General features: G+C 50.9%; 4 pseudogenes; 2 read left to right on the top strand and 2 right to left on the bottom strand.

Moving 5' to 3' along the window:
• The first annotated feature begins 5,675 nt into the window (after positions 1-5,675).
• On the top strand, positions 5,676-5,794 carry LOC143957374 (5S ribosomal RNA; annotated as a pseudogene).
• Positions 5,795-5,895: 101 nt separating this feature from the next.
• Positions 5,896-6,014, top strand: LOC143957339 (5S ribosomal RNA; annotated as a pseudogene).
• A 16,035-nt stretch (positions 6,015-22,049) lies between these two features.
• On the bottom strand, positions 22,050-22,168 carry LOC143957243 (5S ribosomal RNA; annotated as a pseudogene).
• A 103-nt stretch (positions 22,169-22,271) lies between these two features.
• Positions 22,272-22,390, bottom strand: LOC143957282 (5S ribosomal RNA; annotated as a pseudogene).
• Between the last annotated feature and the right edge of the window lie 2,325 nt (positions 22,391-24,715).

Below are 24,715 nucleotides of genomic sequence, written 5' to 3'. Positions count from 1 at the left end.
ACTTTTTTTTTTTTTAATTCTTTATTTATGGATTGCAGGTAATACAGAGACAAACTGTAAAAGACATAGATCCCTCAGTTTTCCAGGTTAACAAAAATACATAGTTAATACTTCGTGGGGGACCGGGGGAAACCTAACAACTTATGTCAGCAGCAGCCCCAGCCGTGGCTAGGCCACCACATTATCCCACTCTAATGATCTGGCACCCCAGTGTCTACTTATAAACCAGGGCAGTCCCCGGGGCGATCCCCCTCAAGGCCCAGACTGAGGGGCCTCTAACATCGGTCACCTTCATTCTACTGGTCAAAGAGCTCAGCCGGGACCACCCCAAGGGCCGCCAACCCCTGGCTGGGAAATCGAGGGAACAAAACGAAAAGATCCTTGCAATCACCATGTATTTTAATTATACTTGGGAGTTAGGGGGTAGGGAAAGAGGGGGGAGCAAATGGGCAGGAGAAGGGGATGGGGGTAGAAAGAATGAAAGTTATAGGGGGCTAACAGTGCTACGAGGCAGACGGGGGAGAGAGTGAACCAGGGTGGTATACGAGAAGGGAGAGAAATAAAGAGGACTCCGATGGGTTCCCACGGCCGGACCCTTCCCTCTATACACGTGCCAGAGCCTACAGATAGGATCTGTATGCGTCGGAAAACCTGAACAGGCTCCAAGACAACCAACGTGCAGTGTGCTCTTCCTCCCTGTCGCCTAACGTTGATGTGAGCTGTTCCATATGGTAGATGTCGCAAACTCTTGCAAACCAGTGAGACACCAGTGGAGTGGCCTGCTGTTTCCACATGCTAGGTATACATGCCCTGGCCCCACTCAGAAGATGTTTTAAGAGAGATTTATGGTACTTCTTGCTCGAGAGTGGGGTCAGATTGAGGAAGATCACAGCTGGGTTGTTCTGGAGATCAATAGCCGTGAGGTCATAAATAATATTGAGAACCTGTCTCCAGAAATGGGCCAGTTGAGGGCATTCCCAGAAGATATGTAGTAACGTGCCGGCTTGTTCACCGCATCTCCAGCACAAAGGGCTGTGACCGGGAAACATAGCCGCCAGGACAGTGGGGGTCCTGTACCATCGGGTCAATATTTTATAAGCTATTTCCTGGTATTTACTACATAGGGATGACTTGTGCGCAAAAAGAAGCGCGCGGTTCTTCTGGTCTGGCGAGAGCCGGACATGCAGGTCTCGCTCCCATTTTTCCACGAACACCAGGTTGCCCTGGGAGAGTTGGTCCAGTAGGATGCGATATGACAGGGAAAGAGACCCTTGGGTCGGTCCCTCTCCTGAGCATACCTCCTCAAACGATGTTAGGGGTCTGCGGAATTCGCCACTGTTTGGCAAAGATTTCAAGAAGTGGGAGAGTTGGGCAAGCTTCCACTGTCCCAGGGCCGTGGTTGCTAACGCCTCGTACATAGTGGAGACCGCTGTCCACGTCCTAGGGCCAAGAAAAGAAGAGGCCCGCACAAGGTCCCGGTCAGGGTCGAGGCGGAAAGACTTTTCCGTCATGCCGGGTTCAAAGCGTGGGTGTCCAATAATAGGAGTCATGGGCGAAGGGAAACTGGGCACTCTAGCTCTTGTAACGTTGGCTCAATGAGTGGGTGTGCCCACGTCGCTCCCGACCAGCCCGGTCCACTCCAGGGCAAACCCTCAAGTGGAAATGGTACGGATTCACGCTCCAGACGAACCCACAGCTTATCCTTCAGGTGTCTGCACCAGTCAACTACTCTGTTCATGTGCACCGCCGTATAGTACCATGCCGGATCTGGGAGGCCAATCCCTCCCTTGTCTTTTGGTCTGAGCAGTAATGTTCGGCTGAGTCTTGGAGGCCTGCCCTGCCATACGTATCAAATAAAGATGGAGCGCATGGCTTTAAAAAATGATTGGGGGATTTTTATCGGTAAGGCTTGTAATAGATACAAGAGTCTGGGCATTACATTCATTTTGAGCACATTGCATCTCCCAAACCAAGAGGTCGCCAACTTTGACCACCTCTCTAGATCTACGGCAAAATTTTTTAGAAGCGGCTGGAAATTCAATTGGAAAATCAGATGTGGGTCCGGGGGAACCAGCGACGGGAGGTTTGCCGAAGCTAGGTACTCGTCAATGGCCGCTGTGCCGGCCTGGAGGGCGTCTCCTGAGTCCCGGGGGTGCAAGTTATAAAGGGCTTCATAGAAAGATCGGAAACACTCCGCTATCTCCCGTGAATCATGAAGCTTGGCACCCGAAGGGGAGGTTATGGTTGGAATGAAGGACGCGTTGCGTTGGGCACGCAGGGAGTTCACTAGGGACCTACTACACTTGTCTCCATATTCATAATACGTCCTGCGGACCCACATGAGTCTGGTTCTAGCCTGAAAGAGAGAGAAAGCTCTGATTTGTTCTCTAAGATCTCTCACCTCCACCTCCAGCGCAGCAGTCGGCTGGGATTTGTGTCGTTGTTCACACGCATGCAACTTGGCAATACGTTTGGAGAGAGCCTCAGTTTTGGCCACTTTGAGTCTATGACCATGTTTAATAAGAATGCCCCTAATGTAGCATTTATGAGCCGCCCATAACATGAGGGGGTTGGAAACAGAATCACGGTTATGATCAAAGTAACTTTCTAATTCCCTAAGCAGGTCTGCGTGGGTCTCAGGGTCCTTCAGGAGAGACTCGTTCAGTCTCCACCAGGACTGACCACGCGACTCCTGTTGTAGCTTCAGCATCAAAGAAATCGGGGCATAGTCAGACAGGGCTATGTGGCCTATCTGAGCGTCTGTGACCGCCGGGATAGCATTGTGGGCGACTAAAAACATATCTATACGTGAGTAAGAACCATGAGCGGTGGAAAAGAACGTATAGTCCCTATCCTGTGGGTGAAGTGTACGCCACACATCGATCAGTCGGTGGGAGTGTAGCAGGTCTCTTATGTGTGAACGCGTTCTCGCAGAAATCGCAGAGGTGCCCGATGATGAGTCTCTGCGGGGGTCCAAGGTGAGGTTAAAGTCCCCCCCAACAATCAAAGTACCCTCCGAGAATTCAGCCAGGGCATCCAAGGATGCTTCTAAGGCCGGCAGCTGGTCCACATTCGGCATGTATAGGTTGGCAAGAGTAAAAGTTTGCGAGTGGAGAGTTCCCTTAATGAAGAGATATCTCCCTTCACTATCGGCTTGGACAGCTAACAGGCGCCACGGCAAGTTTTTAGCAAGAAGAACACACACTCCTCTCGATTTGGAAGTAGGGGACGTGCTGTGGTGGGCCAGGGGGAAGTGCTTACTATAAAGCCGTGGTATTTGGTCTGTCCTGAAATGGGTCTCCTGGAGGAAAACTATTTGGGGCTTCATCCGCCACAATTCTGTTAGGCAGCTGGACCTTTTTTCAGGTACATTCAGCCCTTTCACATTCCAGGAAACCAGCTTCAGGGCCATGACGGCAGTGGTACCCGGCCGGCGGTCCCCACCAGAGTCAGTAGTAGATATAGAGTTCAAGCACAGAGGAAGAGGAGGAGAAAAAGGAAAAGCAGTAACGAAGCAGAGAAGGTCCGGAGTTAGTAGGGAGGAGGAGGGTAGGAGGGGTGGGGATAGATCGGGGAATTGCTAAAGCTCCTATCGGAGAGAACCTGCCGGTTAGGGCAGAGGGGCCTAGTGGGGGAAGAGGTAAGGCACTGCAGAGAGAGGAACTCGTCGGTGCAGTACCCCTCCAGCATCCCATGGTCCATGCAGTCGCAATCGGGCGTGCACGGAGCTTCTTTGGCATCTTAACTACGACATCAAACGCATTATAGAACATCACTGCAGCAGGTATCGGGCAGTTAACAACAGTAGAACAGTGCATAATTAGACCAACATATTAAACTTTTCAACACAGAGTATAGATAACTTTATACCACCCAGGCACCCACCCCTCCCCCCCCAAAAAAAAAAAAAGGAAAAAAGGGGGGGGGGGGGAGGAGGAGAGGGGGAGGGAGCAGGAACGCCGCCCAGGGGCACCCGGGGGGCACCACCAGGCAGTCCAAAAACACAAAGAGCGCCGAGACTAGGGCACCTGTAGATAAACAGTAACGAGAGTGGTGAACAGTACCGCCAATAACTCAGGGCTTCGTCCAGGAAGCGCAGTGTCCAACTCTGTTCTTCCAATGTCCTTCCTCTCCCCTAGCGGGGGCGCTGGGAACAATGGCCCGTGGCATGGTAAACAACACAAAGCTGGATACTCCAGCCGTCTATGTTGGTAGAGAAAAAGAAAACAAAAAAAAAAAGGGTATAACACAGGAATAACGGAAAATTACTGTACTCTCTCAGGGTTCACGATCTTGAGGGGCCTGCGATCTCTGACGTTGGGATCGACGGTTGCGTCTCACTCTCTGTGGCCTGGTTGAGGGGTTGTTCGTCGGGGCCACTGCTCCCTGGGGGACAACAGGAGCCAACCAGTCGGGGACCTGAACCGAGGGCAGGCCCAAAGCCTCCAGAAAGGACGGGACCTCCGAAGGGTGTCGTAGCGCAAGGGGCCTCCCATTTTTGCGCACTATAAGGTGAAACGGATGGCCCCACTTGTATGGAATCCTCCGTTCAGTTAGGTGTTCCAGAAGGGGTCGCAGACAGCGTCTCATCTGGAGGTTCTTGCGGGATACATCTGGCAGAAGGGTGACTTGGGCCCCGTCAAAATCAATGCTGCCTTTGCGCCACGACGCTTGCAGGACATCCTCCCTAACTGAGTAATTGTGGAGACAGCATAAAACGTCACGTGGCCGGTTCTCTGTGGGGCTCCTGGGGCCCAGGGTCCTGTGGACTCTATCAATGGCTATTACTGTGTCAGCAGCGCGGTCCAGACAGGCGTTAAATATAGCTGTAACTGTGGCTTTGAGGTCTGCCTGGCCAGTGGCTTCGGGCAAGTCTCTGATCATGATGTTGCGTCTGCGGTTGCGATTCTCAAGGTCATCCACTAGGAGTTGCAACTGTGCGACTCTGTCAGCAAGGGTATCATGTGCGGCTTGCAGGCCAGAAACATCAGTGGTCAGGGAGGTCACATCCAATGCCAGGGTGGTCACCCGCTCGTTCGTAGCCGACACGTCACGTTTGACCCCTGCGATTTCATGTCGCAAGGTCGTTTCAATCCTGGCTGCCATACAGCTAAAGTCTGCTTTAGTGGGAAGGTTTTGGAGTAAAGCTAGGATGGCCTTGTCCCCCAATAATGCCGGTGCTGGTGGCAGCGGTGGGTCCCCCTGTGTGTCTGAGGCGAGAGCAGCCTGGCCATTCGGTCCTGGGATGAGGCTTCCACTGCGGGAGGGTCTCTGGGACAGTTGGGAGTTGTGAGGGAACCAGGGTGGCAGGCCGCTATGGTCCGGGCTGTCAAGCGAGGCCATGGACAGTGAGCGGGGGAGACACAGGGACAAGTCACTAGGCGGGGAGAACGGGGGCATGTCGTGTCCCTGCATAGCAGTCTGCTCACCTTCCCTCTGTGCCGTGTGTCCTGGAGCGCCGGAGGCCACGGGCGCCATCTTGGCTGGATCCGGCGTGGAGGCCGGAGGCTGCAGCGGGCCCAAGTACCTGTCCATGGCAGCAGCGGCGGACCACGCTCGGCTGGCTGTGTTCCGCCGAAATATGTCGGCGATGCCGAAATATGCGACCAGACTGTGGTTTCCCAAGGTGACCATCTTGGCATGTGTCAAGAGGGTTGAGAATGCCCAAAGAGATTGCCTATGGGCACATAACCCTGAAAGCGCCCGATCTCCTCTGATCTCAGAAGCTAAACAGGGTTGGGCCTTGCTAGTACCTGGATTGGAGACCACCTGGGAATACTAGGTGCTGTAGGCTTCCTTTTATGTTGTTGGCCTTGACCTGTTTTTTTTTCCACTTGTTTCCCAAGGTGACCATCTTGGCTTTTGTCAAGAGGGTTGAAAGTGCCTGAAGAGATTGCCTACGGGCACATCACCCTGAAAGCACCCAATCTCGTCTGATCTCGGATGCTAAACAGTGTCGGGCCTGGTTAGTACCTGGATGGGAGACCGCCTGGGAATACCAGGTGCCATAGGCTTCTTTTTTTTTTTTTTTTTTTATTTAGTAGTATGCAACATACAATGCAAAGGCAACTTCACAGAATGTGTGATACAAATAGTTACAAACAAACGATCATATTGCATGGATATCAGAGCCAATGGTAAGAAGTCTGAGGAGAATAGCACGTGTACAGCTTTGCGGTCATATCAAGATGAGATTAAAGCTCCATCTCGTTGGGATCCTCTACCACTTAAAATATTATTGATACTAGCCCTGCTACCCTCGAAGAGTTTAGATATCCATAGATAGGGGAAGAGTATTGTGTAGTAGTCAAATGGGGTCGGAACATACCATTTTCTTTTCCCTTTTTTGAGTTAAGAAGGGAAATAGTAGAACTGAAAGGAGGGAGAAGGGGAAAGAGAAGATTGGGGAAGGAAATGGCAGAAAAGGAAAAGAAGGGGTAAGGGGGTGTCGTGGGTAGAGTGGATAGGATGGGGTCCCCTCCCAGGGAGCAAGAGACGCCCTCGGCTCACCAGCTCATCAGCTGTACAACGTTTGGAACAGCGATCTCCAACGATCACCATGAGCTTACTATGTCTCGCAGAGGTATTCTTCCGAAAAGCGAAACTGGGTCCAGTAGAACCATCTGTTCCCATGCTCCTCCGTTTTATCCCTCATTGTGGCAGTCAGGTCTTCCATTCGTTCAATATCATTTACCCTTGCGAACCACTGGGTCACCATTGGAGCAGATTGCTCTTTCCACTGACTTGGGATGCAGGCCCTAGCTGCATTGAGGAGATGTTTAAGTAAGGACTTATGATAACGCTTTCTCGACATAGGAGTTAGATTGAGAAGAACTGCTGCGGGATCATTGGCTAAGGAAATGTCTGTGAACTTGTGGATGAGTCTCAGGACAGGCTGCCAGAATGTTTGTAATTTAGGGCATTCCCAGAAAATGTGGAGAATGGTACCAGTCTGTTGCCCACAGTGACAGCAGCGGTCAGATTGACCGGGGAATATTTTGGCCAACACCACCGGTGTACGATACCAGCGTGTGATCAGCTTATATGAGATCTCCTGATATTTACTGCAGAGTGACGACTTATGGGCGAAAAAGAGTATTCTGTCCTTCTGTGGTTTGTAGAATGTAGTTTGTAAGTCCCTTTTCCATTTAGGTAGGAAGGGTGGATCCGTGGAGGATTGTGCGTCTGTCAGGATTTGGTAGGACCTAGAGAGGGAACCACGAATTGGGCCATCATCCAGGCAAAGTTCCTCGAAGGGGTGGAATTGTCTAGAGAAGAACGAATGGTTAGGTAGTGATCCGAGGAAATGGATTAGCTGTCTAGCTCTCCAGCTATCCAATGCAACAGGTACTTGCTCTAGCAGTATGGTCCCCGTGGGAATCAAGCCCGTGGGTCCAAGAAATAGGGCTGCTCTCAGAAGCCCTTTCGGGGCTTGCCTGGTAAAGGCCTGGTCAGACAGGCCCGGAGGGAATCTAGGATGTCCAATAATTGGGGTCATAGGAGAAGGGAAGTTAGTCAGGTGGGAAAGGTGAAAAAAACTATCCATCTCGGCGAGCGAGGGGCCAATTAACGGGTGAGTAGTCACACAGGGCTCCAATGGCCTCCCCGCCCAAGGCAGACCAGCCAGTGGAACCCGCGCCATCTCCTGCTCTAGCTTGACCCATAGCTTCAGTTCCCCATGCCGGTGTCTTATCATATATGGTCCCCCATCGGATAGTGTCCGCTGTGTACTGCGCATGCGCAGTACACAGCAACACAGATTCTGAAAATTGCCGAGCATGAACGGCGCCTGCGCACTGAGTCCAGGTTCTATCCCCACTATCCAAGTGGACATAGAGTAAGAATATAAAAGAGCCGAGCGCAGCGAGGCCGAGCCCGAAGCGTGGCGAGCGAAGCTCGCCTGCGAGGGGCCCTCTAATATTCACAACCCTATGTCCGCTTGGATGGTGGGGCTACCACCTCCACTCACCGCGCAGGCGCCGTTCAGCTTCGGAGATTTTCCGAAGCTTCGTCTACTCCGTACTGCGCATGCGCAGTACGGCGCGGACACTATATCATGGCCGGACAGTATATGGCAGAACACCGGCACCAGTCAACCACCGGTGTCATGTGCGTCGCTGTGTAATATAGAGCAGGGTCCGGGAAGCCAATACCTCCCCGCAATTTCGGTCGCAATAGCATTGCCCTACCAATACGCATATGTTTTCTGCGCCAGAGGAACTTGATAAAGATTGAGCGAACCGCATGAAGGAAAGTCTGGGGTATTTTGATAGGTAAGGCTTGTAGTAGATACAGAAGTCGTGGCATCGCCTTCATCTTCAACACATTACAGCGTCCGAACCATGACAGAGCTAGTGGGTCCCATCTTTTAAGGTCCGCTGTAAGCCCATAGGCTTCTTTTTATGTTGTTGGCTTTGACCTGTTTTTTTTTGCTTGTTTCTCAAGGTGAGCATCTTGGCGTTTGTCAAGAGGGTTGGGCGTGTCTTGAAGAGAACGCTTACGGCCACATCAACCTGAAAGCACCCGATCTCGTCTGATTTCAGAGGCTAAGCAGCGTCAGGCCTGGTTAGTACCTGGATGGGAGACTCCCTGGGAAGACCAGGTGCCATAGAAGGATCTGGTCTGGTTAGTGTCTTGATTGGGAGATCGCCTGGGAATACTGGATGCCGTAGGCTTCTTTTTATGTTGTTTGCTTTGACCTGTTTTTTTTAGCTTGTTTCCCAAGGTGACCATCTTGGCCTTTGTCAAGAGGCTTCAGAGTGCCCAAAGAGAGTACCTACGGCCAAATCACTATACTATATATCTATATCTATAATAATAAATAATATTTTTAGTTATTATATATAAGATACTATATAGGTGATTTGGCCGTAGGCACTCTCTTTGGGCACTCTGAAGCCTCTTGACAAAGGCCAAGATGGTCACCTTGGGAAACAAGCTAAAAAAAACAGGTCAAAGCCAACAACATAAAAAGAAGCCTACGGCATCCAGTATTCCCAGGCGATCTCCCAATCAAGACACTAACTAGGGGGGGCGTGGCCTAGGCATGAAGGAGTGAGGACGCTCTTTTCTGGAGCTCCCGGTCCGTGACCCCTCCGCACCCCTTTACCACAGTGTGGCCGCATATTTCGGCATCGCCGACATATTTCGGCGGAACACAGCCAGCCGAGCGGGGTCCGCCGCTGCTGCCATGGACAGGTACTTGGTCCCGCTGCAGCCTCCGGCCTCCACGCCGGATCCAGCCAAGATGGCGCCCGCGGCCTCCGGCGCTCCAGGACACACGGCACAGAGGGAAGGTGAGCAGACTGCTATGCAGGGACACGACATGCCCTCGTTCTCCCCGCCTAGTGACTTGTCCCTGTGTCTCCCCCGCTCACTGTCCATGGCCTCGCTTGACAGCCCAGACCATAGCGGCCTGCCACCCTGGTTCCCTCACAACTCCCAACTGTCCCAGAGACCCTCCCGCAGTGGAAGCCTCATCCCAGGACCGAATGGCCAGGCTGCTCTCGCCTCAGACACACAGGGGGACCCACCGCTGCCACCAGCACCGGCATTATTGGGGGACAAGGCCATCCTAGCTTTACTCCAAAACCTTCCCACTAAAGCAGACTTTAGCTGTATGGCAGCCAGGATTGAAACGACCTTGCGACATGAAATCGCAGGGGTCAAACGTGACGTGTCGGCTACGAACGAGCGGGTGACCACCCTGGCATCGGATGTGACCTCCCTGACCACTGATGTTTCTGGCCTGCAAGCCGCACATGATACCCTTGCTGACAGAGTCGCACAGTTGCAACTCCTAGTGGATGACCTTGAGAATCGCAACCGCAGACGCAACATCAGGATCAGAGACTTGCCCGAAGCCACTGGCCAGGCAGACCTCAAAGCCACAGTTACAGCTATATTTAACGCCTGTCTGGACCGCGCTGCTGACACAGTAATAGCCATTGATAGAGTCCACAGGACCCTGGGCCCCAGGAGCCCCACAGAGAACCGGCCACGTGACGTTTTATGCTGTCTCCACAATTACTCAGTTAGGGAGGATGTCCTGCAAGCGTCGCGGCGCAAAGGCAGCATTGATTTTGACGGGGCCCAAGTCACCCTTCTGCCCGATGTATCCCGCAAGACCTTCCAGATGAGACGCTGTCTGCGACCCCTTCTGGAACACCTAACTGAACGGAGGATTCCATACAAGTGGGGCCATCCGTTTCACCTTATAGTGCGCAAAAATGGGAGGCCCCTTGCGCTACGACACCCTTCGGAGGTCCCGTCCTTTCTGGAGGCTTTGGGCCTGTCCTCGGTTCAGGTCCCCGACTGGTTGGCTCCTGTTGTCCCCCAGGGAGCAGTGGCCCCGACGAACAACCCCTCAACCAGGCCACAGAGAGTGAGACGCAACCGTCGATCCCAACGTCAGAGATCGCAGGCCCCTCAAGATCGTGAACCCTGAGAGAGTACAGTAATTTTCCGTTATTCCTGTGTTATACCCTTTTTTTTTTTGTTTTCTTTTTCTCTACCAACATAGACGGCTGGAGTATCCAGCTTTGTGTTGTTTACCATGCCACGGGCCATTGTTCCCAGCGCCCCCACTAGGGGAGAGGAAGGACATTGGAAGAACAGAGTTGGACACTGCGCTTCCTGGACGAAGCCCTGAGTTATTGGCGGTACTGTTCACCATTCTCGTTACTGTTTATCTACAGGTGCCCTAGTCTCGGCGCTCTTTGTGTTTTTGGACTGCCTGCTGGTGCCCCCCGGGTGCCCCTGGGCGGCGTTCCCGCTCCCTCCCCCTCTCCTCCCCCCCCCCTTTTTTTCCATTTTTTTTTTGGGGGGGGGGCGGGGCGGGTGCCTGGGTGGTATAAAGTTATCTATACTCTGTGTTGAAAAGTTTAATATATTGGTCTAATTATGCACTGTTCTACTGTTGTTAACTGCCCGATACCTGCTGCAGTGATGTTCTATAATGCGTTTGATGTCGTAGTTAAGATGCCAAAGAAGCTCTGTGCACGCCCGATTGCGACTGCATGGACCATGGGATGCTGGAGGGGTACTGCACCGACGAGTTCCTCCCTCTGCAGTGCCTTACCTCTTCCCCCACTAGGCCCCTCTGCCCTAACCGGCAGGTTCTCTCCGATAGGAGCTTTAGCAATTCCCCGATCTATCCCCACCCCTCCTACCCTCCTCCTCCCTACTAACTCCGGACCTTCTCCGCTTCGTTACTGCTTTTCCTTTTTCTCCTCCTCTTCCTCTGTGCTTGAACTCTATATCTACTACTGACTCTGGTGGGGACCGCCGGCCGGGTACCACTGCCGTCATGGCCCTGAAGCTGGTTTCCTGGAATGTGAAAGGGCTGAATGTACCTGAAAAAAGGTCCAGCTGCCTAACAGAATTGTGGCGGATGAAGCCCCAAATAGTTTTCCTCCAGGAGACCCATTTTAGGACAGACCAAATACCACGGCTTTATAGTAAGCACTTCCCCCTGGCCCACCACAGCACGTCCCTTACTTCCAAATCGAGAGGAGTGTGTGTTCTTCTTGCTAAAAACTTGCCGTGGCGCCTGTTAGCTGTCCAAGCCGATAGTGAAGGGAGATATCTCTTCATTAACCACTTTCAGACCGGACCATTTTGCTGGTAAATGACCAGAGGTCTTTTTACACTTTGGCACTGCGCTGCTTTAACTGGTAATTGCGCGGTCATGCAATGTTGTACCCAAACAAAATTTGCGTCCTTTTCTTCCCACAAATAGAGCTTTCTTTTGATGGTATTTGATTGCCTCTGCGATTTTTATTTTTTGCGATATAAACGTAAAAAGACCGCAAATTTTGAAAAAAAATGATATTTTCTACTTTTTGTTATTAGAAAAATCCAATAAACTCAATTTTAGTCATACATTTAGGCCAAAATGTATTCAGCCACATGTCTTTGGTAAAAAAAAAGTCAATAATTGTATATTTATTGGTTTGCGCAAAAGTTGTCACATCTACAAACTAAGGTACGTTTTCTGGAATTTACGCAGCTTTTAGTTTACGACTGCCTATCTCATTTCTTGAGGTGCTAAAATGACAGGGCAGTACAAAACCCCCCCAAATGACCCCATTTTGGAAAGTAGACCCCCTAAGGAAATTGATAAGAGGCATGTTGAGCCCATTGAATATTTTATTTTTTTGCCTCAAGCGATTGAATAATGACAAAAAAAAAATTTTTTTTTTTTTTTTACACAAAGTTGTCACTAAATGATATATTGCTCACACATGCTATGGGCGTATGTGAAATGACACCCCAAAATAAATTCTGCTGCTTCTCCTGAGTACGGGGATACCACATATGTGGGACTTTTTGGGAGCCTAGCCGCGTACAGGGCCCCGAAAACCAAGCACCGCCTTCAGGCTTTCTAAGGGCGTAAATTTTTGATTTCACGCCTCACTACCTATTACAGTTTTGAAGGCCATAAAATGCCAAGATGGCACAAAACCCCCACAAATGACCCCATTTTAGAAAGTAGACACCCCAAGCTATTTGCTGAGAGGCATGTTGAGTCCATGGAATATTTTATATTTTGCCACAAGTTGCGGGAAAATTACAAACTTTTTTTTTTTTTTTTTTTTTTTCACAAAGTTGTCACTAAATGATATATTGCTCATGCATGCCATGGGCATATGTGAAATGACACCCCAAAATAAATTCTGCTGCTTCTCCTGAGTACGGGGATACCACATATGTGGGACTTTTTGGGAGCCTAGCCGCGTACGGGGCCCCGAAAACCAAGCACCGCCTTCAGGCTTTCTAAGGGCGTAATTTTTTGAGTTCACTTCTCACTACCTATTACAGTTTTGAAGGCCATAAAATGCCAAGATGGCACAAAACCCCCACAAATGACCCCATTTTAGAAAGTAGACACCCCAAGCTATTTGCTGAGAGGCATGTTGAGTCCATGGAATATTTTATATTTTGCCACAAGTTGCGGGAAAATTACAAACTTTTTTTTTTTTTCACAAAGTTGTCACTAAATGATATATTGCTCACGCATGCCATGGGCATATGTGAAATGACACCCCAAAATAAATTCTGCTGCTTCTCCTGAGTACGGGGATACCACATATGTGGGACTTTTTGGGAGCCTAGCCGCGTACGGGGCCCCAAAAACCAAGCACCGCCTTCAGGCTTTCTAAGGGCGTTACAGTTTTGAAGGCCATAAAATGCCAAGATGGCACAAACCCCCCCCCCCCAAATGACCCCATTTTAGAAAGTAGACACCCCTAAATTTAGGGGTACACTAGTGAGACTAGGTAATAAATGGCGGGTGCCCTGAAACTATAAAAAAATAACTAACCAACCAGCGTCACCTGTAACAGTTATATGGTGATCACTGGTGAAAGGGTTAACTAGGGGGCAATCAGGGGGCTTTATGCGGTAGTATATGGGGGTCCCTGGCGCTATAAAAAGCTGCGGCGAACCTAAATACCTACCTGCCTAACTAGCGTCACCTGTGACACTAATACAGCGATCAGAAAAACGATCGCTTATTAGGCTGGGTTCACACTGGAGCGATGCGGGAACGCCACGAATGCGCGGCGGGTTCCCGCATCGCATGCCTCCCGGCGGCAGTTCACACTGCCCTATGCGAACTGCTGGGAGTGTCAGTGAAATGTTAATGACACCCCCAGATCAGTTCGCATATCGCAGTGCGATCTGCAAACTTGGATCGCATGGTGTGAACACCCATGCGATCCGATTCTGCTGCGGACCAAAAAAAGGGTCCCGTGCGAGTTTGCGGCGGGTGCGGCGGGTGCGACACGAATTCAGCCATACTATCTGTATAGCTGAACTCGAATCGCACAGAGATCGGATGTGATTTGCACTGCAGTGCGGTGCGAATCACATCCGTTCTCATAAACCGCTGCAATGTGAACCCAGCCTTAGTGACACTGGCGACGGGGGGTGATCACGGGGTTAAACCTTTATTGGGGGGGTTAGGGGGGTACCTTAGAACTAAAGGGGGCTAACCCTAACTGCCCTAACAGTTATTAGTCACAAATGACACCTGCCGGGTGATCAGGGGGTTAAACCTTTATTAGGTAATAAATGGCGGGTGCCCTGAAACTATAAAAAAATAACTAACCAACCAGCGTCACCTGTAACAGTTATATGGTGATCACTGGTGAAAGGGTTAACTAGGGGGCAATCAGGGGGCTTTATGCGGTAGTATATGGGGGTCCCTAGCGCTATAAAAAGCTGCGGCGAACCTAAATACCTACCTGCCTAACTAGCGTCACCTGTGACACTAATACGGCGATCAGAAAAATGATCGCTTATTAGGCTGGGTTCACACTGGAGCGATGCGGAAACGCCGCGAATCCGCGGCGGGTTCCCGCATCGCATGCCTCCCGGCGGCAGTTCACACTGCCCTATGCGAACTGCTGGGAGTGTCAGTGAAATGTTACTGACACCCCCAGATCAGTTCGCATATCGCAGTGCGATCTGCAAACTCGGATCGCATGGTGTGAACACCCATGCGATCCGATTCTGCTGCGGGCCAAAAAAAGGGTCCCGTGCGAATTTGCGGCGGGTGCGGCGGGTGTGGCGGGTGCGGCGGGTGCGGCGAATGGCTGAACTCGAATCGCACAGAGATCGGATGTGATTTGCACTGCAGTGCGGTGCGAATCACATTCGTTCTCATAAACCGCTGCAATGTGAACCCAGCCTTAGTGACACTGGCGACGGGGGGTGATCACGGGGTTAAACCTTTATTGGGGGGGTTAGGGGGGTACATTAGAACTAAAGGGGGCTAACCCTAACTGCCCTAACAGTTATTACAGTCACAAATGACACCAATGCAAAAAAAAAAAAAAAAAAAAAAAAAATGACATTGGTGTCACTGTGACTGGGGGGCAGGGGTAATTGGGGGGGTGATCGGGGGGTAAAGGGGGGGTGTGAGTGTGCCTGGCATGTTCTACTGTGTGTGGGATGTGTTGGTGCAACTCACTGATCCGCTCTCCTCCGTGTCGGAACGAAAAATACCGACACGGAGGAGAGAATACATCACTTCCTCTCCTGTGTTTACATTACAGGAGAGGAAGTGATGTCACCGGGGATTTCCATTCGTCGGGAGCGATCGCGAGGGGGTGGCCATGAATGAATGGCCGTCCCCTCGTCCGGGATCGCTCCCGAACGAAAACCGACCGCCGCAGGCACCGGGCGGGGGCCCGATCGGGCCCCCGACCCGCGGGAGGCAAAGGACGTACATGTATGTGCTTATGCCTGCCCGTGCCATTCTGCCGACGTACATCGGCGTGCGGCGGTCGGCAAGTGGTTAAGGGAACTCTCCACTCGCAAACTTTTACTCTTGCCAACCTATACATGCCGAATGTGGACCAGCTGCCGGCCTTAGAAGCATGCTTGGATGCCCTGGCTGCATTCTCGGAGGGTACTTTGATCATTGGGGGGGACTTTAACCTCACCTTGGACCCCCGCAAAGACTCATCATCGGGCACCTCTGCGATTTCTGCGAGAACGCGTTCACACATAAGAGACCTGCTACACTCCCACCGACTGATCGATGTGTGGCGTACGCTTCACCCACAGGATAGGGACTATACGTTCTTTTTCACCGCTCATGGTTCTTACTCACGTATAGATATGTTTTTAGTCACCCACAATGCTATCCCGGCGGTCACAGACGCTCAGATAGGCCACATAGCCCTGTCTGACCATGCCCCGATTTCTTTGATGCTGAAGCTACAACAGAAGTCGCGTGGTCAGTCCTGGTGGAGACTGAACGAGTCTCTCCTGAAGGACCCTGAGACCCACGCAGACCTGCTTAGGGAATTAGAAAGTTACTTTGATCATAACAGTGATTCTGTTTCCAAACCCCTCATGTTATGGGCGGCTCATAAATGCTACATTAGGGGCATTCTTATTAAACATGGTTATAGACTCAAAGTGGCCAAAACTGAGGCTCTCTCCAAACTTATTGTCAAGTTGCATGCGTGTGAACAACGACACAAATCCCAGCCGACTGCTGCGCTGGAGGTGGAGGTGAGAGATCTTAGAGAACAAATCAGAGATTTCTCTCTCTTTTAGGCTAGAACCAGACTCATGTGGGTCCGCAGGACGTATTATGAATATGGAGACAAGTGTAGTAGGTCCCTAGCGAACTCCCTGCGTGCCCAACGCAACGCGTCCTTCATTCCAACCATAACCTCCCCTTCGGGTGCCAAGCTTCATGATTCACGGGAGATAGCGGAGTGTTTCCGATCTTTCTATGAAGCCCTTTATAACTTGCACCCCCGGGACTCAGGAGACGCCCTCCAGGCTGGCACAGCGGCCATTGACGAGTACCTAGCTTCGGCAAACCTCCCGTCGCTGACACAGGAAGAGATAGAGCTTCTCTCGCAACCTATCTCCCCGGAGGAATTGTCGGCAGCGTTAAGAGACTCACCCAAGGGCAAGGCACCAGGCCCAGATGGGTTTACGGTCCCTTATTATAAGGCCTTCCTCTCCCTGTTGTCCACGCCATTTGTGTCAGCTTTTAACGCCCTATTGGAGGGCCAGACCTTTCCACCGGAGCTGTTGCAGGCAAGCATCTCAGTCATACCCAAGCCGGAGAAGGATCCGCTTCTCTATGCGAACTACAGGCCCATCTCCTTATTAAACAGCGACCTTAAGCTCTTCACTGAGATACTGGCGGAGCGGTTGGCGCCCATTCTCCAACGCCTGATACCTCTGGATCAGGTGGGGTTTATTCGTAACAGGGAAGCCCGAGACAACACTACCAGGACAATCAATGTTATAGAACGTGCCAGACGCCTTAAACTACCGATTATGTTGCTCTCTGTGGACGCAGAAAAAGCGTTTGACAGGGTGAGCTGGCCTTTTTTGCTAGCCACCCTGCGAAGCTTGGGTGTACCCCCCCCCATGCTTTCATGGGTTACAGCTCTTTACTCGTCACCGATGGCGATGGTTAGGGTCAATGGGTTTGCCTCGTCGCTTTTCACTATTGGCAATGGAACGAGGCAGGGATGCCCGTTGTCCCCCCTTTTGTTTGTCCTATCGCTTGAACCCTTGCAGCACCACATCAGGCAGAACATAGACATCAAGGGACTGGACACCCCCTCACACCACCATAAGGTCGCAGCCTTTGCAGATGACCTCTTGTTCTATGTCTCGGAGCCTCACATTACATTGCCGAATCTCTTAGCAGAAATAAGACAATATGGCACCCTGTCAAATTTTAAAATTAACTTACAGAAATCGGAAGCACTCAACGTCTCCCTGTCTACCAACGCCCAGACGAGTCTAAGCACTAATTTTCCCTTTCGTTGGGCAAATGGGGCTATACAATATCTGGGTACCAAGGTTCCCCCGGACCCACATCTGATTTTCCAATTGAATTTCCAGCCGCTTCTAAAAATTTTTGCCGTAGATCTAGAGAGGTGGTCAAAGTTGGCGACCTCTTGGTTTGGGAGATGCAATGTGCTCAAAATGAATGTAATGCCCAGACTCTTGTACCTATTACAAGCCTTACCGATAAAAATCCCCCAATCATTTTTTAAAGCCATGCGCTCCATCTTTATTCGATACGTATGGCAGGGCAGGCCTCCAAGACTCAGCCGAACATTACTGCTCAGATCAAAAGACAAGGGAGGGATTGGCCTCCCAGATCCGGCATGGTACTATACGGCGGTGCACATGAACAGAGTAGTTGACTGGTGCAGACACCTGAAGGATAAGCTGTGGGTTCGTCTGGAGCGTGAATCCGTACCATTTCCAGGTTTGCCCTGGAGTGGACCGGGCTGGTCGGGAGCGACGCGGGCACACCCACTCATTGAGCCAACGTTACAAGAGCTAGACAGATATTTTATCCTGACGGGCGTGCCCAGTTTCACTTCGCCCATGACTCCTATTATTGGACACCCACGCTTTGAACCCGGCATGACGGAAAAGTCTTTCCGCCTCGACCCTGACCGGGACCTTGTGCGGGCCTCTTCTTTTCTTGGCCCTAGGACGTGGACAGCGGTCTCCACTATGTACGAGGTGTTAGCAACCACGGCCCTGGGACAGTGGAAGCTTGCCCAACTCTCCCACTTCTTGAAATCTTTGCCAAACAGTGGCGAATTCCGCAGACCCCTAACATCGTTTGAGGAGGTATGCTCAGGAGAGGGACCGACCCGAGGGTCTCTTTCCCTGTCATATCGCATCCTACTGGACCAACTCTCCCAGGGTAACCTGGTGTTCGTGGAAAAATGGGAGCGAGACCTGCATGTCCGGCTCTCGCCAGACCAGAAGAACCGCGCGCTTCTTTTTGCGCACAAGTCATCCCTATGTAGTAAATACCAGGAAATAGCTTATAAAATTTTGACCCGATGGTACAGGACCCCCACTGTCCTGGCGGCTATATTTCCCGGTCACAGCCCTTTGTGCTGGAGATGCGGTGAACAAGCCGGCACGTTACTACATATCTTCTGGGAATGCCCTCAACTGGCCCATTTCTGGAGACAGGTTCTCAATATAATTTATGACCTCACGGCTATTGATCTCCAGAACAACCCAGCTGCGATCTTCCTCAATCTGACCCCACTCTCGAGCAAGAAGTACCATAAATCTCTCTTAAAACATCTTCTGAGTGGGGCCAGGGCATGTATACCTAGCATGTGGAAACAGCAGGCCGCTCCACTGGTGTCTCACTGGTTTGCAAGAGTTTGCGACATCTACCGTATGGAACAGCTCACATCAGCGTTAGGCGACAGGCAGGAAGAGCACACTGCTCGTTGGTTGTCTTGGAGCCTGTTCAGGTTTTCCGACGCATACAGATCCTATCTGTAGGCTCTGGCACGTGTATAGAGGGAAGGGTCCGGCCGTGGGAACCCATCGGAGTCCTCTTTCTTTCTCTCCCTTCTCGTATACCACCCTGGTTCACTCTCTCCCCCGTCTGCCTCGTAGCACTGTTAGCCCCCTATAACTTTCATTCTTTCTACACCCATCCCCTTCTCCTGCCCATTTGCTCCCCCCTCTTTCCCTACCCCCTAACTCCCAAGTATAATTAAAATACATGGTGATTGCAAGGATCTTTTCGTTTTGTTCCCTCGATTTCCCAGCCAGGGGTTGGCGGCCCTCGGGGTGGTCCCGGCTGAGCTCTTTGACCAATAGAATGAAGGTGACCGATGTTAGAGGCCCCTCAATCTGGGCCTTGAGGGGGATCGCCCCGCGGACTGCCCTGGTTTATAAGTAGACACTGGGGTGCCAGATCATTAGAGTGGGATAATGTGGTGGCCTAGCCACGGCTGGGGCTGCTGCTGACATAAGTTGTTAAGTTTCCCCCGGTCCCCCACGAAGTATTAACTATGTATTTTTGTTAACCTGGAAAACTGAGGGATCTATGTCTTTTATCTATGTCTAAGTTTGTCTCTGTATTACCTGCAATCCGTAAATAAAGAATAAAAAAAAAAAAAGACACTAACCAGACCAGACCAGATCCTTCTATGGCACCTGGTCTTCCCAGGGAGTCTCCCATCCAGGTACTAACCAGGCCTGACGCTGCTTAGCCTCTGAAATCAGACGACATCGGGTGCTTTCAGGTTGATGTGGCCGTAAGCGTTCTCTTCAAGACACGCCCAACCCTCTTGACAAACGCCAAGATGGTCGCCTTGAGAAACAAGCAAAAAACAACATAGAAAGAAGCCTATGGGCTTACAGCGGACCTTAAAAGATGGGACCCACTAGCTCTGTCATGGTTCGGACGCTGTAATGTGTTGAAGATGAACGCGATGCCACGACTTCTGTATCTACTACAAGCCTTACCTATCAAAATACCCCAGACTTTCTTTCATGCGGTTCGCTCAATCTTTATCAAGTTCCTCTGGCGCGGAAAACATAAGCGTATTGGTAGGACAATGCAATTGCGACCGAAATTGCGGGGAGGTATTGGCTTCCCGGACCCTGCTCTATATTACACAGCGACGCACATGACACCGGTGGTTGACTGGTGCCGGTGTTCTGCCATATACTGTCCGGCCATGATATAGTGTCCGCGCCGTACTGCGCATACGCAGTACGGAGCAGACGAAGCTTCGGAAAATCTCCGAAGCTGAACGGCGCCTGCGCGGTGAGTGGAGGTGGTAGCCCCACCATCCAAGCGGACATAGGGTTGTGAATATTAGAGGGTCCCTCGCAGGCGAGCTTTGCTCGCCACGCTTCGGGCTCGGCCTCGCTGCGCTCGCCTCTTTTATATTCTTACTCTATGTCCACTTGGATAGTGGGGATAGAACCTGGACTCAGTGCGCAGGCGCCGTTCATGCTCGGCAATTTTCAGAATCTGTGTTGCTGTGTACTGCGCATGCGCAGTACACAGCGGACACTATCCGATGGGGGACCATATGTGATAAGACACCGGCATGGGGAACTGAAGCTATGGGTCAAGCTAGAGCAGGAGATGGCGCGGGTTCCACTGGCTGGTCTGCCTTGGGCGGGGAGGCCATTGGAGCCCTGTGTGACTACTCACCCGTTAATTGGCCCCTCGCTCGCCGAGATGGATAGTTTTTTTCACCTTTCCCACCTGACTAACTTCCCTTCTCCTATGACCCCAATTATTGGACATCCTAGATTCCCTCCGGGCCTGTCTGACCAGGCCTTTACCAGGCAAGCCCCGAAAGGGCTTCTGAGAGCAGCCCTATTTCTTGGACCCACTGGCTTTATTCCCGTGGGGACCATACTGCTAGAGCAAGTACCTGTTGCATTGGATAGCTGGAGAGCTAGACAGCTAATCCATTTCCTCGGATCACTACCTAACCATTCGTTCTTCTCTAGACAATTCCACCCCTTCGAGGAACTTTGCCTGGATGATGGCCCAATTCGTGGTTCCCTCTCTAGGTCCTACCAAATCCTGACAGACGCACAATCCTCCACGGATCCACCCTTCCTAGCTAAATGGAAAAGGGACTTACAAACTACATTCTCCAAACCACAGAAGGACAGAATACTCTTTTTCGCCCATAAGTCGTCACTCTGCAGTAAATATCAGGAGATCTCATATAAGCTGATCACACGCTGGTATCGTACACCGGTGGTGTTGGCCAAAATATTCCCCGGTCAATCTGACCGCTGCTGTCGCTGTGGGCAACAGACTGGCACCATTCTCCACATTTTCTGGGAATGCCCTAAATTACAAACATTCTGGCAGCCTGTCCTGAGACTCATCCACAAGTTCACAGACATTTCCTTAGCCAATGATCCCGCAGCAGTTCTTCTCAATCTAACTCCTATGTCGAGAAAGCGTTATCATAAGTCCTTACTTAAACATCTCCTCAATGCAGCTAGGGCCTGCATCCCAAGTCAGTGGAAAGAGCAATCTGCTCCAATGGTGACCCAGTGGTTCGCAAGGGTAAATGATATTGAACGAATGGAAGACCTGACTGCCACAATGAGGGATAAAACGGAGGAGCATGGGAACAGATGGTTCTACTGGACCCAGTTTCGCTTTTCGGAAGAATACCTCCGCGAGACATAGTAAGCTCATGGTGATCGTTGGAGATCGCTGTTCCAAACGTTGGACAGCTGATGAGCTGGTGAGCCGAGGGCGTCTCTTGCTCCCTGGGAGGGGACCCCACACTATCCACTCTACCCACGACACCCCCTTACCCCTTCTTTTCCTTTTCTGCCATTTCCTTCCCCAATCTTCTCTTTCCCCTTCTCCCTCCTTTCAGTTCTACTATTTCCCTTCTTAACTCAAAAAAGGGAAAAGAAAATGGTATGTTCCGACCCCATTTGACTACTACACAATACTCTTCCCCTATCTATGGATATCTAAACTCTTCGAGGGTAGCAGGGCTAGTATCAATAATATTTTAAGTGGTAGAGGATCCCAACGAGATGGAGCTTTAATCTCATCTTGATATGACCGCAAAGCTGTACACGTGCTATTCTGCTCAGACTTCTTACCATTGGCTCTGATATCCATGCAATATGATCGTTTGCTTGTAACTATTTGTATCACACATTCTTTGAAGTTGCCTTTGCATTGTATGTCGCATACTACTAAATAAAAAAACAAAAAAAACAGAAGCCTATGGCACCTGGTATTCCCAGGCGGTCTCCCATCCAGGTACTAACCAGGCCCGACACTGTTTAGCATCCGAGATCAGACGAGATTGGGCGCTTTCAGGGTGATGGGGCCGTAGGTGATCTCTTCGGGCACTCTCAACCCTCTTGACAATTGCCAAGATGGTCACCTTGGGAAACAAGCAAAAAAAAAAAAACGAATCAACGCCAACAACATAAAAAGAAGCCTACAATAACTGGTAATCCCAGGTGGTCTCCCATCCAGGTACTAACCAGGCCCGACTCTTCTTAGCCTCCAAGATCAGACGAGATTGGGTGCTTTCAGAGTGATGTGGCCATAGGCAATCTCTTCAGGCACTCTCAACCCTCTTGACAAACACCAAGATGGTCACTTTGGGAAATAAGCGAAAAAAAAACAGGTCAACGCCAGCAACATAAAAAGAAGTCTACGACACCTGGTATTCCCAGGCGGTCTCCCATCCAGGTACTAACAAGGCCGACTCTATTAGCCTCCAACATCAAACGAGATTGGGTGCTTTCAGGGTGATGTGCCCGTAGGCAATCTCTTCAGGCACTTTCAACCCTCTTGACAAACGCCAAGATGGTCACCTTGGGAAACAAGCAAAAAAATAAAAATAAGTCGGAAGCTAGAGACAATACGGCCCGAGTCCTCAATTTAATCCATGCGACGCATGTACAGGGAAGGCCCTTGCTTATGTTGTCAACGGACGCGGAGAAGGCCTTTGACAAGGTGGCCTGGCACTTTATGCAGGCCACCCTGGAACATATAGGTCTTGGCCCCAACATGATGAGCTGGGTAATGTCGCTTTACTCCACGCCATCGGCAGCGGTACGGGTGACCGAGTGGTGCTCGGACTCTTTCCCCATCACTAATGGGACGAGGCAGGGGTGCCCTCTGTCTCCCCTAATTTTAATTCTGACACTGGAACCACTTATGTGTCACGTTCGGAATGACCCGAATATTACTGGCATATCCAAACCCTCGGCACACCACAAAATTGCGGCGTACGCTGACGATCTAATTTTTTCCGTCTCCAATCCACACATTTTGCTTCCCAAAATACTTGCGTCTCTACAGCGACACGGCAGCCTATATGTATTGAATATATCGGTTCCGGATGGTGAGGCCAAGAGGCTCCGCTCCTCTTTTCCATTCTACTGGGCTGAAAAATCTATACGTTAACTGGGCGTTGACATCGCAGCGGATTTAGCGCAATTGTACCTGTTTAATTTTGTCCCTCTCCTGGATAGACTGAAATCTGATTTGGGAAACTGGAATGCTTTAACACTGACCTGGTTCGGGCGCTGTAATGCATTCAAAATGATGGCCCTCCCTCGGATCTTATACATGTTCCAGACATTACCGATCCGGTTACCCCCAATTTTTTTCAGACAACTGCAGGTGCTGCTCCGGGACTTTATTTGGGCGCACAAACCGCCCAGAGCCCGTTTGCAATTGCTTGCCAGACCAAAGGACAAGGGGGGTCTGGGTCTCCCAGATCTCAGACAATACTACAGAGTGACCCTGCTAGCGAGAGTCGTTGATTGGCATTGTAATTGCCCACACAAGCAGTGGGTGGAGATGGAGATTGAGGATGGATCCATTCCCCTATTGACCTCCCCGTGGCTCCTGTCCTCCCTACCAAAAGACCTCAGAGGTCACCCCGTAGTGGGAGCTACGTTGGCTGTTGTGCGGAGGTTGTTCCGCTGCACACACATTGCTCCCCTGCCATCACCAATGACTCCGGTTATAGGTAATCCAGACTTCCCATCGGGATTTACCAACAAGAAACTGCGACAGTTGACAGTGGTGGGGAAACAGCGTCTGGGAGAGGTGTGGCCCACGGGAGGGCTCCCGACCACGTAAACTGTCGCCGAGCTTTCTGACCCTCCGCTTGACTTGTTTAGTGCTTATCAACTTCGTCACTTTCTTCTGGCCATACAAAGGGCCCCCTACACTCCTAGAGACCTGACACCCTATGAATCCATCTGTCACAAAAGGGAACCTGTGCGACACACCCTCTCCCTCCTGTACAACCTATTGAGTAGTCAGGAGGAGGAGTCGACCCCCACCATTTATCCACAAATGGGAGAGGGACTTAGGCATCACATTTACCCCACAACAGATAGGGAAGATCCTGACCTTAGTACATAAAGCTTCCATCGCAAACCAATATCAAGATACAAGATAGTCTCACGCTGGTATAGAGTCCCATACCTTCTGAATAAAATGGATAGATCGATCCCGGATGTTTGTTGGAGGTGAAATTCAGATATGGGGACCATGGGACACCTTTTCTGGGCATGCCCGACCTTGAGGAACTTTTGGGTTCCCAGTAGCGTGCCTTATACAACTTGACCGAACAGCCTGTTCGAAAATACAAAAAAACCCTCACGATGCAACTCCTGAATGCCGCCCGGGCCTGCATTCCCGCACTGTGGAGGCAGCCTCAGCCCCCATCCAAGGTGCTGTGGTATTCCAAAGTCAATCATATTCTCCGGATGGAAGAATTGACCGCCACCCTTCACAACACTGAAGAGGCATTTAGTGTTACATGGAGGCCCTGGACGTATTTTACTGGTACTCGAGACTACATTCGGGAGGTGAGCAGTGCCTCCGTCCCAGAAAACGACTGAACATCTATCG

This window comes from Lithobates pipiens, unplaced genomic scaffold (assembly GCF_037356315.1).
Source record: "Lithobates pipiens isolate NorthernLeopardFrog02 unplaced genomic scaffold, aLitPip1_a1.2 Scaffold_52, whole genome shotgun sequence".
Taxonomy (NCBI): domain Eukaryota; kingdom Metazoa; phylum Chordata; class Amphibia; order Anura; family Ranidae; genus Lithobates; species Lithobates pipiens.
This window is presented reverse-complemented; position numbering and strand designations above follow the sequence as displayed.